The sequence below is a fragment of the Alexandromys fortis genome, unplaced genomic scaffold (genome assembly GCF_014885135.2).
Source record: "Alexandromys fortis isolate MF-2015 unplaced genomic scaffold, M_Fortis_MF-2015_v1.1 scaffold_34, whole genome shotgun sequence".
Taxonomy (NCBI): domain Eukaryota; kingdom Metazoa; phylum Chordata; class Mammalia; order Rodentia; family Cricetidae; genus Alexandromys; species Alexandromys fortis.
Genome location: NW_026067933.1, coordinates 6,589,128 through 6,601,528, shown reverse-complemented (window position 1 = coordinate 6,601,528; position 12,401 = coordinate 6,589,128). Strand labels below are relative to the sequence as shown.

General features: G+C 35.4%; 1 pseudogene; it reads right to left on the bottom strand.

Moving 5' to 3' along the window:
• Positions 1-1,054: 1,054 nt before the first annotated feature.
• LOC126503955 (ubiquitin-like domain-containing CTD phosphatase 1) overlaps positions 1,055-12,401 on the bottom strand; it is a 35,870-nt pseudogene continuing 24,523 nt past the window's right edge.

Here is a 12,401-nt window from a genome sequence, read left to right as displayed (position 1 = left end):
AAAAACAATATAGTAAACAAGATATTTTTATGGTGCTAAATTGAATCAATAATACATTACTCTTATTTTTTCCTCAGTTTTACACCATTTCTGCAGTCATCTTTTATTCAGAGTATAATTTCCCACTCTTATTGAATGCTCCTGGAGAAAATATTTGGAAAATAGTTGAGAAAATCAGCATCAGTTATGTACTGATTATAGCATCTGTAATGGTTTCAACTGTCAATGTGATGAGCTAGAGTCACCTAGAGGGAAAAGATAGCTTTGTGGGCATGTCTGTGTAAGACTATTTTAATTAGGCCAATTGAGGTGGAATAATCTGATATTTGTCCACTGAGTGTGGTGCTATTCCCTTGGCTAGGATGCTGGGTTATGTCAAAAGCAAAGGAGGGCTAAGAATGAGCATTCATCACAGGCAGTAAGTGGCCAGCTGCCTCAGAGTCCTGCTTCTGTGGCTTCTTCATTACGATGGACTAGAACCTTAAATTATCAATCAAAATAAATTTCTTTACCTTAAGTTGGTTTTGTCAAAGTATGTTTTTAAAATGAGCTACTTATTATTTACACCCGTTTTCAACTGTGTTTCATGTGATGACTGAAGAAAGAGAGACATAACAAACTGGGTTATTATTTCAAACCTGGTTTAGGTCTTTATGGTTTTAAGTGTGGAAAAACTAGCTAGTTTCATGTTAGGTTTAGGATTAGACTCAGGCAGATGAGATAAAAGCATAAGACAAAGGCATAAAACAGCTGTTTTGAAAGTCAAAGATGCCACAGGTGGATTTACTTTTCTATACCTTTCCTTTTCTTTTTCTTCCCCCATTTTTAGAGGGTTTGGAAAACACCTCAAAAATCAATGTCAAGTAGCATTTTCTTCAGGAGTAAATTAGTATAGAGGGAAGAGAACTTCTTTAAGCACTTTGTTATGATCTCCAAAAACTACAAAATTAAATTTACAAAGAATTGGAAGACCACAGCTGGCATCGGCTTCAGTGTCTAGCACAATCATGGTAATGCCTACCAGAGAAACAAAGGTCCATGGGTCTCAAGAACCTTAAGCTGTGAGTGTAGCTGGTATCTGTTCTCCTCGCTTCTTTGGGAGGTGCGTTTCCCAGTACTTGTGATTCAACTACAAAAAGTTATAGGGCTTGGCTATCTCCCTGAGATACTGAATGAGCTTCACCAGCTTTCTATCTTTATTTCAATTTAGATGTGCTTTCACGAAAGGCCTCCTTATCCTCATTCAATTCTATGGATTCATTAGAAATTTTTTTCTATGTCGTCACACACACACACACACACATACACACACAAAGACAGCTGTAGAACTCAGTTTTACCCAAGTGACACCAAGAGACTTCACAGCTTCACATCAGTGACTCCTCTCTCCTTAGAATGTATAAGGTTATAGTAGCCCCGACCAGCATGACAGTAACCTTATAACTGGCATTTATGGTCACCCCCAGTTCCTTCAATTTGGCTAAAATCCTCTTCATATTTCTTTCATACCAAACAATGTCATAATCTTCATATACAGACGTTAGAAATTCTTGGAAATATGGTCTACCCCAGTCTCTGCACAAGATCTGTCAAATAATGTACAATTGATATCCAGCAGAGAGTAAATTAGTGAAAATTTCTGGCCAGTCAACCTACACTATTAATGAACCCAGGTCCTTTGAGAGACCTTGTTTCAAAAGGCCAAAGTGGATAGCTGTTACAACAAGTCCTGGTATGTATATGGATGCCTGTGTATGTCTGCATGTGTGTGTGTGTGCACACACACATACTTTAAATTTGGTTTTAATATAATTAATTGAGGTAGTAGACTTTAAACGTACAAAATAAACGTTAATTGATATGAAATCAACTGCACAAAGAACTACAGATTTAATAAATGATAATTAAATGAGGAAAAACATCATGTGGTCAATTATTTAGAATATTTGCTTTCAGGGACTTTTCAGTAACTGTAATTTGACAGATTGTGGGTCTTTATTGGAAATACATGACACTATCAATTTTTAAATGAAAAATAAACACAAAAAAAATCACCAGTGGAAAATGAAAACTTCCAAACAATCACAACATCTATATTCTTTGCCAGTTGTTTCCCACTGCTTTGAAGATGGCTGTGATTTTCTTCTTAGAGTTGCTAATATTTAACAACACAAATAAACTTTTCATTAACTGAGAAATATTGACTCTGACAAAAATGCTATTAAGTAGCAATTTTGATGTTGATTTAAAACTTTTCTGGCTTGAAGGTTCAGGGTCCTTTCTAAACAATTCAAAATATTCTAAAGTAGTAGATGTTCAAGTGAGATCTTTGCATGAATACCAGGTTCAAATTAGCCTGTGAGAAGTTATACCCTTTAACAACATAATGTTATTACTGCCATATCTTTTCTAGCTTTTCTTTGTGTGACCCAGGGCTTATTTATGGGGATAGAGTGTGTGTGTGTGTGTGTGTGTGTGTGTGTGTGTGTGTCCTCCCCTCACTTTCTCTAAGGTAATCCAGCTAGTATTTCTCTATACCCATGATTGACAATTTTAATGGGAGAAAGGAGTGATGAAAATAATTGTAGTTGTTAAGGAATGTGGAAACTTAAGATCTATATATATAGAACCAAGCAGAAAAACAAATGTTGGGACATAATTGAGAACATTTTTTTTCTTGGCTCTTTGTCTCTATTAAATAATCATGTTTTTTTTTTGGAGTTTAGCTGAAATTTCTTTTATTATTATTGTTTTCCATTCAATTATTTACACCTCCTTTTCTCCTCTCAATCCCCTCTCACTCTCCCACACCCACTCCTCCCTCTCCAGTCCTGCTTGAGAGAGGGCAGAGAACCATGCCCTGTGGGAAGCCCAAGGCCCTCCCAGCTACATGCAGGCCTAGGGAGCTGTGCTTCCATATAGACTAGCGTCCCAAAAAGCCAGAAAATGTCATAAAAACAAGTCCCAGTGCCTTTATCAATGGCTTCTCAGCCAACCCCCATTGTCAGCCACAATCAGAGTCCGGTTTGATCACATGTTCATTCAGACCCGGTCCAGCTGGATTTGATGAGCTCCCATTAGAACAGGCACACTGCCTCAGTTGGTGGACCAACCCCTCAAGGTCCTGACTTCTTTGCTCATCTTCTCCTTCCTTCTGTTCTTCAGCTGGACCTTGGGAGCTCAGTCTGCTCCTCTGATGAGGGTCTCTGTCTCTATCTTCATCTGTCGCCGGACAAAGATTCTATGGTGATATTCGAGATAATCATCAGCATGATAGTGGGGCAAGAACCGTTCAGGTACTCTCTCCTCTGCTGTCTAAGGACCTAGCTGGGGAAATCTCCATGGACACCTGGGATCCCCTCTAGAGCCAAGTCTCTTGCCAACCCTAAAATGGATCCCTTAATGTAGGTATCTTCTTCCCTGCTCCTATATCTGCCCTTCCTCCATCTCCACCCTCCCACTCCCCCAAGCTGTTGCCAGTCCTTCCCTTCTCCCTTCCCTCTCCCCCTCATCCTACCTCAGGATCCCACAATACCACTCTTAAGAATATACCCAAGAGATGCCCAACCATACTATGAAAGCATTTGTTCAACTATGTTCATAGCAGCATTATTTGTAATAGCCAGAACCTGGAAACAACCTAGATGCCCCTCAATGGAAGAATGGACAAAGAAAGTGTGGAATATGTACTCATTAGAGTACTACTCAGCGATAAAAAAACAAAGACATCTTGAATTTTGCATGCAAATGTATGGAAATAGAAAACACTACCCTGAGTGAGATAACCCGGACCCCAAAAGATGAATATGGTATGTATTCACTCATTTGTGGACTCTAGCCATAAACCAAGGCCATTAAGTCTATAGTTCACCAGCCCAGAGAAGTCAAATAACAAGGTGAACCCAAAGAAAAACATTTATAGATCCTTCTGGAAATTGAAAGCAAACAAGATTACAGGGAAAAAGTTGTGAGCATGGGGGTGGGGCAGGGGTGAGTGGGGGTGAGGTTGAGGGAAGGGAGAAGGAAAGGACTAAATAATCATTTTTACTAGTTGTTAAAACTGTTGTAAATATTGAGTTTTGTTTATCACATTCTCGGCTATTTTGTGTGAGAACAAATTTAGTGTAAAAAAGCATATAGCACAGAATTATAAAAGTTCAATAGAGACCCATAAAAACAGTATCAACTCATTTGCCCTCTTCAGAACATGTTGTTCATGTTCATGTAGGCACTTTGTCCAGACTCCAGATGAATCAATTCACCAAAATCAACTTTGTTCTGCTTTAAAATATAAGAAAATGCAATTCACATCTTCCGGAAGCATTACTGTTTTTTCATTTATAATGTTGCCACCTTTAATACATGAATAAAAGAAGATATAGGAAGAATGCCTGACAAAGAAAATTCCCAGATCCTCAATTTGGCAAAGACAAAAGGCACTTAATCTTGCTTTTCTCTATTCTTTCTATTTGTTACTGAAAAATAAAATTGGTTCCTTAGGAAAAATGAATAATACTCAAAGGCTTGACAATTCTTTTTAATATAATAAAAAAGAACTTATTAAAACAGTTGTATACTCTCAAAGGAACTTAGATAAAGACTTAAATTTTATGAGTGGTTTAAAAAACACAAAGGAAGACTAAGTGGACACACAGAGTGGGACCTAGTTCTTAGCAAAGCTATAAATTAAGTAAATTATGAATATCTTGTGGTCAAGTGCTATCAACAAGGCCTATGGGAGGAAATGTAGACGTCTGCCTATGGAGACCAAAACTTTAAAGTTCCAGAACATGTGGCCAATGAAATATTACCTTCAGATGTCCATTTAATCAGAAGGCCTAATGATCAAGTTCATAAATGGCACGGGTGCTTTCAAAAACTCAAGAAACGACAGTTAGAAAGAAAAAAGTTAAAGTTTGAATTTTCTTTAAAGACAAAGTAATGTTCTTTTTTATATGACATATACATTGTGTAAAGCAACTTAGAGAAGTGCAAAGATGTTAAGTAAAGGATTCTTTGCTTTTGTGTTATGATTGTTCCTACAATGTGTGCAGCTCCACAATGCACACCAATCAGAGTCCACCTCAAGAGTAGAAAGGTTTGTTGTTTCCTGTTTGAATGTATATAGGTGTGCAAATGCACAAACCTTTGATCTTCTGAGTATCTCTTGGATGCTAGGTGATTCATGCACTGAACAACGTCCTCTTTACTTCTCCATAACTATTTGTTGAATTCTTAAACCTGAAAGTAAAATGTTTTGGGAAATTGTGAACAGTGTTCTTTTTCTGAACTGAAAATTCAGAAATGAAATTTTAATTTTAGAACCAAAAATTTATACTATTAAACCTTGAAAAATATAAATGGCATTGTAACATTTAGAGAAAGAGGTTTGCCATTCAAGCTAAATCAAATAGTTCTCTGAGTTAGTATCCTAAATATAAAGACAGCAAGTGTAAAAAACTTAACACTGAGGTAACTCTTGCAATGTTGTCATTTTCATACTGCGTCTTGAGTCTTTTAATCATAAGTGCTTGATTACAGAAGCTCACTGGATCATTTCTAGAAGTATCTACTCAGTTCCAATTCTACTGGTATGTTTTGGTGAGGGACAATTCTGTATTCTGTCAATTATGTTTTAAATAAACGCTGTTAGGAAGTATAGGTTGGACAACCAGACAGGAAGTAGAGGCAGGGAAGTGAGAACAGGAGTATTCTGGGAAAAAGGAAGCTCTTTCTGAAGTCCTGTCCAGACACTGAAGAGGGAAGATTTGACCTGCCCTGCTGAAAAAGGTACCAAGCCATGTGGCTAACATATACTAGAACAATGGGCTAATATAAGTTATAAGAGTTAATAAAAAGCCTGAGCTAATGGATCAATCAGTTTATCATTAGTATAGACCTCTGTGTAATTTCTTTGGGGCTTACCGGCTGTGGGAACTGGGCAGGACAGAAACCCCAACAGGCAGGCCCTCATGTTACAGTGTTTGGTTTTCAAACCCTTTCTTAGCTCTATTTTTTTTTTCCACAGCTATAATAAGAAAATGACTACAGAACCTTTCTTAGCTTAAGTGTAACCAGTAACAGGCATCATAAACCATTAACTTTTTACTAACTGATATATAATTGATATATGAAATGGTTCTTGGCAGTACTATCATGTAGCTAATTTAGACATAGACTTTAAAAACTGAAAGTCCTGCTTGAAGACCTTTGAGACACTTTATTTTGCTGTAGTTGTTTGCATAATAATATTTGAACAGAATTACGTGACTTTGTATGAAATCCCTTTTAGGGGTTATGCATAAGGGTTATTTTGATGGTTCATTAAAGAATGGTTAGAAGTGATTGATAAGTTTAGTAATTAGAGATACAGTGATACTTGATCATGTATAATTCTTCTCTAAAATAGTTACGATATAGGACCTTCAAATTTTTGAAGCTTTACTGAAATGAGAAAGATCACGAAAAACCTGTGAAGTATTCCTATTGTACTTCTACTGAGTGATCCAACACAAATTACAACATGTTATGGGGAATACACTATCTATCTGATATGATAAAACTTACATTAAATAATATTTATAAAAATAAAGGAAGAGCATGGAGATATGGTTCTGTAATTAAGAGCACTACCTAGTCAGGTCATGGTGGCCCATGCCTTTATCCAAGCACTCAGGAGGCAGAGGCAGGCAGACCTCTATGAGTTCGACGTAAGCCTGGCCTACAGAGTGAGTTCCAAGACAAGCAGGATATACAGAGAAATCTTATTTCAAATATCAAAAAAAAAAAAAAAGAATACTGCCTGCTCTTCTAGGAACACTTGTTCAATTTTTCAGCATCCTTGATGGTCTGTGATTCCAGTTTCAGTGGATGCAACATCCACTTCTGTCCTCTGCAAGCACTGATCAAATATGCTGGACAGATATACATGCAGGTAAAACATACAATACATTAAATGCAACAGTAAAGGAAAATGATTTTTAAAAAGAAAATATGACATTCTAACAAATAGCAAAATCAAAATCAAAACTCAAATTCATAATTTGTTTTGGTTTTAAAGTTCTCTTAATTTTACATACCTTAAATCTAGACAACTCAAGTGGTTAGGTATAGGAAACAAAAAGCAAGACATGTTAGGGAAGTTGAAGTTTTCCTGTGTTGGGATTATTTCACTTATTTCCAGTTACATCTATTTTCCTCTAAGTGCTGTGATTTTACTTTGATTTATATCTAAACAAATTTCATTTTGTATTTGTATGTCAGTCTGTGAATTAGTAATTAGTCAGATATAAATTTCTTGACAATTGTAGATAGTGAAGTTATCAACATGTATATACAAATATCACTGTACCCTGTTGTCTTAGCACTTCACATATAAACAGTGGAATATATGATGGTCACATGGCAGTTCTTATTTTGATCACCTTCTTTATTGATTTAAATAGTGGCAGAGGTTTATATTGAGAGCAGCAATGAAAAAGGGATCCATTTCATCCACATCACTGCAGCATTTTTATCACATGTATTCTTGATGATAACCATTCTGACAGCCTTAATCTGCACTGCCGTGATGTATAAGGATTGAACAGGTAAGTATCTATTCACTATTTCTATTTCTTCCTTTGAGAAATGTAGACTTATTACATTTCCTCATTTATTCACTGAAATTTTTATGGTGTTTTTTGTTCTGTTTTTTTTTTTTTTGAAGATATATATCCTAAATATTTATGGTGGTTTGAATGGTAAAGGATACAGTAGGGTCCTATATTTAAATACTTCCCCCCTAAATAGCTGATGAAACTTTTGGAGAAGCAGTTAGAGATGCTAGAAGTGGTGTGTTGATGGCCTGATATTAAGCTTATTTTTAAAATTATTTTATTGAAAAACAAAACTCGAGGTTTAATCCCAAAATTTGGGATTAAACCTGAGAGTTCAACGGAGTGACCCAGAGACAATCACCCTTCTTTCTCCACTTCCCAGATGGAAAAGGCTGCTCAACTGCCTACTCCTCCACTTCCTCCTCATTGTGCCCTTAAAACTTCCCCTGAGACAGCCAGGGAACTCTCTGGTCCACTGAGGCCAGTTGAATGTGGACTTTGCCCTTGGAACTGAGGTAGGATTCTATTGGTTGTCTTGAGGGGCTGCTGCCCTGTTTGCTGTCATGATGACCATGGAATTACCCTCTGAAACTGTTAGTCCCCAATAAACTAGTTCTTTTATAAGTTGCCTTGGTCATGTCACAGCCACAGATGAGTAACAAAGACAATATTAATACACAGTCTCATATATAGTTAAGTAAGATTATTTTAAATAAGATTAAAATTCTGTCAGGTGGTTTTATCACTCTAGTAATTGTCTCATTTGCTGTTCAGAAGCCTCTTATTTTATTTTCTGTTAATAAGTTTAAAATAAAGGAGTACTCACCACCTGGAATGGGGAAATTTATTATACAAACAAAGAAAGAATAAAAGCAATGTGGAAACGAATCATATAAAAATATTTCAGACATTCATGCATTCATGGCAGGGATAGTAAAGTATAAAAGTAGGTATGGAAGAGCAGATTTTGATAATTTTAATGGCAAAGTACCGAAAATATTGTATTAAACTGTTAAAATGCATTTAAATTTGCTAACCTAAATTTTATAAAGCTTTCATTCTCCTAAATAGGAATGTCTCAAAATAGTCCCTTTTAACATAGGGAAACACGTCCCTAAGATTCATTGCCTTTCTTCATTATTGTTATTATTTAATCTCGTGTCTCTAAAATTTTCATGTTAAAATCAAATAACACAATGTTGAACCTATACTTTTAATAATGCAATATAGTAATTTCTATAACATCTGCATGTACTATTTTTATCTATAATAATGCCCTTACTGTGTTAGTAAGAATTATTCTCAGGTACTTGAATTCATGTGGATTCTTTTCTTTTCCTATGACTATATTGTTTGATTTCTCACAGTTATTAAGTCTAAATTTTTTTACCAGAAAAAATGTATTTATTTAGGAACTGGAATTTTTATTTTTCCCAGGAAAAAATGTATTTATTTGAACAAATGGAACATTAAAAAAGGATAATTAGTAAAAGTTCTCTCAATGTAACATGCTTATGTTTCCAATATATAAATTCTGTCATATGTCAGACGATTTTAGTATTCAGTTCAGTTAATTTAGGCTAAGAGAAATTTATCATTGTTTCTAGTACTCAGAGTTAATAACTTATTCATTGCCTAGCTATCCAGTGTGAGTAATGTGAGGATAGAAATACTTATATTTGTAGATTTTTGACATATTTGTAGATTTTTGCATATTGAATGTGACATGGTAAATAAGGAGAAAGGATGAAATAAGAGGAAAATTTCAAAGTGTAGCCTAACAATATTAGTGACTGCTGTGTTGTGATCCTTGGGTAATAGGGATACTTCACTTTAGAGATTTCCTTTGGACATATCTAGTGAATTCATAATTCACTATTATATATATATATATATTCCTATGTACATAAGCATCAAACATCTTCTCACCAAACATCCACTGCCCAAACTATGCAAGGTGTAAAACCTGAAAAAGTCCATTTCACAGGAAGTTTTCAAGAACTCAGGTTTTCCAGATTACATCCCATACATTTAGCTTGAGCACATAGGAAACAGGCTTTGATATTCATTTGTTGTCTATAAACCGAATGCACCAACATTTTCCTTCAGTCAACTAGCTCTTTCCTTGAGATAATACATGGTTTCATCTCTCTTGGAAGGTTGATTTTATCCTTTCTTGAAAAGCTTGCAATAGTGAGAAAAAGTGAGAAGAGCAGGAAAATAAACAAAATCTAGAAAAACCATTATCATAAAGAAAACAGACAAATTGGATGAAATAAAAAATTAAGTAATATGACTAAATTCTGATGAAAATGATTTTCAATGTATGCATTTCTCAGAGAATAATTCTCTATGGTTGCAGATGTGTTTGACACATATTTACACCTAGAATTTTAAAACATGAAGACAGCTGTATAGATGGTTTCCTTGTTTTAATTTCTTTTCCTAATATCTGGAGACTTTACTCAGAAATTACCTAACATACGAATTTATGAGGTAAATAGATGAAGTAATAGTTTGTGTCCAACACTTAAAGTATATCTGACTCTCATAAAAGCTTAAGACACATAGATGACCGTGGGGATCCTTCTTGCTCTATGAAGAGTTCACTATTTGACAAATAAGGTAACTACTGAATAGTGGGACTGACGGTCTTAGGGCAGAGCCTTGAAATAAAAAAAAAAGTAATGTTTTGTATTAGGTAATTAATCATGCAGGCCACCTATAATTATTAGACAAAGGTGTCCCCCAAAATGTCTTTATTGTGACTACCAGGATACATTGAAATGATTTGTTAAATGGATAAGGAGAAGGAAAATACAGAATGTGGAATTTTAATAGTCTGACATTAATAAATTATTCTTGATATCTGAGGTGACTGTAACTTCAAACATCCTTATATTTGGAAGAGGGTAGAAGTGTCAGATTGAAAGATTTATTTATGATCATGGTAAGAGTCAGTTGGCCATGGTTGGCTTTGAAGATATAGAAACTCATGAGACAAAGGATGTAGTTAACTAAAAAAAAAAAGTTATCAATGGAAGAAAAGAAATTCTATCTTGATGTATTCATAAAGGAAAATAGGCAATCCACAAACAAGATCAGGTTTGACTTTGACCTCTATGGTTATAAAATAAAAAGAGGTTTCTTGTCTGAAAGAATAAAACATGTGACAACACATCAAGAGGTGGGGCATAGATGAAAACTTGATGAAGATTAAATGAAGAAAAATAGTGTGTGCTGAGAACCTTGCTCTTAATGGGTTCAATGTCATAGGTAGGATATGTGAAGTCAGCGAAACAAAGAAAAGTCTGACCATCTGTTTCAAACAAGTGGTCCGGGAAAGCCTAAATCATTTTTATTTATACAGTTTCAATAGTTTGCATGAAGAGTTTTTACAATCATATTTTTCTTAAGTTTCTAATAACACTTACAATAACTGCCAGTTTGTTCCCTTATCTCCTTCCCATTCCCTACCTTAGCTTCCCCACTGGTAATCATTCCCTACTTGATTTGTAGCCTTGATATTAGAAGCGTAAACAGTATAGCAAGCAACAAGGGAAGTTTTCTAACCAGGCACACCTGCAGGTGGAACATTGTGCCCAGATGGCAGCATTTGTGGTTACAGCATCATGCAAAGTGAAAGTTTGCTTCTAATGGTTAATGTTGACCTCTGGACAAATCTAAACTCTGGCAATTCACTCATCAGCCAAAGCTGAATCAATCCATTGTTCAGTTTATACTTCTTTATCTCCTGTAGGGGATATGTCCAATTTTCTCCCAGCATTCTTTAAACTACATAACTTAAAAGCTACTCTTAATAGTTGGCACCATTTACCTCTTGACTCCTGTCCCCTTCCTTTCAGCATCCTACAATATTTGCACCTACAGTATTGGCACAGCTATACAGATGAGGGTATTGTGGGTTTCTATGGTTCTGCTTCATTCCCTGTTCCTAGACTACTCCATTATCTCTTGATATCATCTACCTATTAACATTTCTCCTAAACTATTGTGGTTAAGATCATTCTTTACGGAATAATTATACAAATTTATAATATTGTCATGATCGTCTGTGACTCAGGCCAGGCACAAGGTGCATTGGAAAGGCAACATCCTCTTCTTGAGAATCCTGAATTCATGGTTACACCTTAAGCATTAAAGATTTTAGAGGCTAAGTTATATCCAATGTACATTTTGAAGAACATCCACTCTGGTTTAGCCAGGGGAGAAACATTAGGGGAAAGTTTTCCTAATAAAATATTCATTTCATACATGGCTCTAAAAACTTGAAACTAAAGGCAACCAGCAATAACTTGTGTGAAGAAAGCAAGTAGAGCAGGTAGCACACATGCTCATTGCATCATGTCCAGTATTATATAGCAAACATCCATTGGCCTTGCCAAAAATGGGTTAAACTGTCCCAGGCCTTGTCAAAAGGAGAACTTGTTCTTGCTATTTTTAGTCCTTTTTCTCGAAGTACTTATGTATGTATGTATATCTACATTTTCAACCTACAATAAGGATATAACATTAGTCAATGAAACAAGCAAACAAAACTGGTGATGGGAACAGGAAGAGTCATACAAAGCAGATTGTACTTTAATCTAAACCTTAAATATCCCCAGAGCCCGTTTATTGAAATCTTACTTCCCAGAGTGTCCTTTTTGGGAGGTGGATCTTTAAGAAATTGAACCTGATAGAATGTTTCAGATCATTGAGTTCATGCCCTTAAGGGGATTGTGAGTTTTATTCTTTTCTTTTTTTTTTTTCTTTTTTTTTTTTTTTTTTTTTCTTTTTTGC